Consider the following 3,118-nt stretch of genomic DNA (forward strand, 5'->3'; position numbering starts at 1 on the left):
CATTTTTAAACTCTTTCCTTCCCCTTCCTTCCTTCTTTCTCCTTCTCCTTTTTCCTCTTCTTTTTTCGTTTTTGGTTCTTCTAGAAAGGTTTTATATGAATACGTAAGTCAATTTTACTGGCCGGCGCCGTGGCTCAACAGGCTAATCCTCCACCTTGCGGCGCCGGCACACCGGGTTCTAGTCCCGGTCGGGGCACAGGATTCTGTCCCGGTTGCCCCTCTTCCAGGCCAGCTCTCTGCTATGGCCCGGGAAGGCAGTGGAGGATGGCCCAAGTGCTCCTGGCTTGAGCACCTGGCTCCTGCCTTCAGATCAGCGCGGGTGCGCCGGCCACAGAGCGCTGGCCGCAGCGGCCATTGGAGGGTGAACCAACGGCAAAGGAAGACCTGTCTCTCTCTCTCACTGTCCGCTCTGCCTGTCAAAAAATAATAATAATAATAATTCTACTGAAGTATAATAGACACAAGATAACTGCATGTAAAGTGTGTTATTTTGTAAGGTTTGAGAAGTGTATATATCTGTGAAAGCATCACCACAGTCAATAAAATGAAAATTTTTACCTGCCCCAAAAGTTTATTATGCCCCTTTCAATTCCTCCCCTTTTTGTTAGGCATCATAGATTTCTTTTCTGTTCCAATAATTTGCATTTTTTATAATTTTGTAAAAAATGGAATCATGCAGTATACTTCTCTTTTTGCCTGTCTTCGTTCACTGGCATTATTATTTTAAGATTCACCTATGTTGCCATGTATATTTTTTTTCTTATTTGTTGCTGAGTAGTTATCCATTACTTGAACATACCACAATTTATTGATGGATATTTGTGTTCTGAGTTTCAGGCTGTTATGGATAATGCTGCTATGACCATTTGTATACAAGTCTTTGTACAGACATATGTTTTCATTTCTTTTAGAAAAATACCTAGGAGTGGAATGGCTGGATCACATGGTAGGTGTATGTTTGAATTTTGAGAAATTACTTGTTTCCCAAAGTGGTTGTTTTCCATTTCTACCAGTTATATCACCTTTACAAATATTTTTTACCAAACCTGTGGATATTCTTAGAACCCTTTTAACGTTGCCTTTGCTGTTTTCAGAGAGTGAAAATTTATATACATATATATATGTATATATATATAATTTTTTACTTATTTTACACAGAAATGCACACACACATAAAGGGGAGAGAGAGAGAGAAAGAGAGAGAAACCATCTTCTCATTCACCCCACAAATGGCCACAGTGGCCAGAGCCCAGACAAAGTTGGGAGCCAGAAACTAAATCCAGGTCTCTGAGGTGGGTGGCAGAACTTTAATTACTTGAGCCATCACCACTGTCTCCCAGGTCTGCATTAGCAGGCAGGTTGAGTCAGAATCAGAGCCAGGAATTAAACCCAGGGTACTCTGAAATGTGACACAGGCATCTTACTGGATATCTTTAAGTTTTATCCCTGAAAATTTGTAATTCTGATGAAACCATTTATCTTCTTTTTTCTTCTATATAACTTAGTGTTATCTGTAAGAAACTTTTGCCTCCCCAAGGTCACAAAGTTTCTTTCCAGAAATTTCATACTTTTAGGTTTTGCGTTTAGATCTCATCTTTTCTTAATATGATACAAGTAGGGATTAACTATTCAATTGTTCCAGCGCTATTTGTTCAAAAGACTGTCCTTTCTCCACTGAATTGCCTTTTCACATTTGTCAAAATTTAGATGTTTATATATGTGTTAGTTTTTGTTGGGCTCTCTATTGTGTTTCATTGTATATTGATGCTAATGACCTAATAATAGGTAGCTACCAGTTGTTAGATTTGAGAAGGAATGAAAACCAAATTGTGGGAAAATATAATTTCATTACAGTGAAACAGTTATAGCAGCTAGATTTTCATTGTTTACCTTTTTATTTCTGCTCCCATATGTCTGAGAAAAAGGGGAAGATGACAGCAGTAAAACTCTAGGAAGTAAATGCAAACAAGTAATATAAATATTCTGTTTTGTGGAGTTGCCAATGTGTAGCTATCTACAGCCCAGCCACCTGAATGATAGTAGCATTATTCGGAGGCAAATAACGTCTTAATTGTTCTCACATCTGATACAAAAATATCTTGCTAAAATGGAAATACAAAGTAGTCTCAATCTTCTAACAAATTATTATTTAAAAAGGAATAGTAATAAAATGTCGATTGTTTGGGGGTGGGTATTTGGCACGGTGGTGGTTAAGATGCCTCATGAGATGCCCACATTCCATATCAGAGTGTCTGGGTTCAAGTTACAGCTCTGCTCCTGATTCCAGCTTTTTGCCAATGCATACCATGGAAGGCAACAGATGATGACTCAAATGGTTGGGTCACTATACACCGTGAGAGACCCAGACTGAGTTCCCAACTACTGGCTTCGGTCTGCCCCAGCTCTGGTTGTTACAAGCATTTGGGAAATGAAACAGCAGATGGGAAATCTGTGTCTGTCTGCCTGTCTCTGTCTGTCTGTCTCTGCTTTTCAAATAAATAAATTAAATAAAAATTTTAAAAATTGTTTGTTGTATTTTGCATTGTTTTACAAGGTAAAGAATATTTTATTTAATACTCATTTCTATAATAAAGATGTACCCACATGAACAGAATATGGTTTGTAGCTATACTGTTTGATTTTTTTTTGAAAAGAAATATTTGAGAATTACAGTTCTGTCAGTAGTCCTAACTGTATGAATCTTAAGAGAACAGTTATAGTTAATGTAATAGCAGATAAGGACAATCAGTTGTTAGTTTAGATATTTGATGTAATGATAATTTTAGCATTTTTAATTGAGTAAAAATTGTATATAGTTGTGACTTAAACATGATATATACATTGTAGAAAAGCTGAATCAAGCTTTTAAGAGATGCATTGCCTCACATATCATTTTTTTTTCTGTGGTGAGGACATTTAAAATCTATTGTCAGCAATTTTCAGTTATATAATATATTGTTATTAACCATAGTCATCATGATGCAGTCAACCTCTTAAACTTATTCATTTGGTCTAAAAGAAATTTTGTGCACTTTGACCAATGTCTTCCCAATCCCCCACCCTCTGGTAACCACAATTTTATTATCTGTTTCTGTGAGTTCACTTTTTTATTGTCCAC

Source organism: Lepus europaeus, chromosome X (genome assembly GCF_033115175.1).
Source record: "Lepus europaeus isolate LE1 chromosome X, mLepTim1.pri, whole genome shotgun sequence".
NCBI classification, from domain to species: Eukaryota; Metazoa; Chordata; class Mammalia; order Lagomorpha; family Leporidae; genus Lepus; species Lepus europaeus.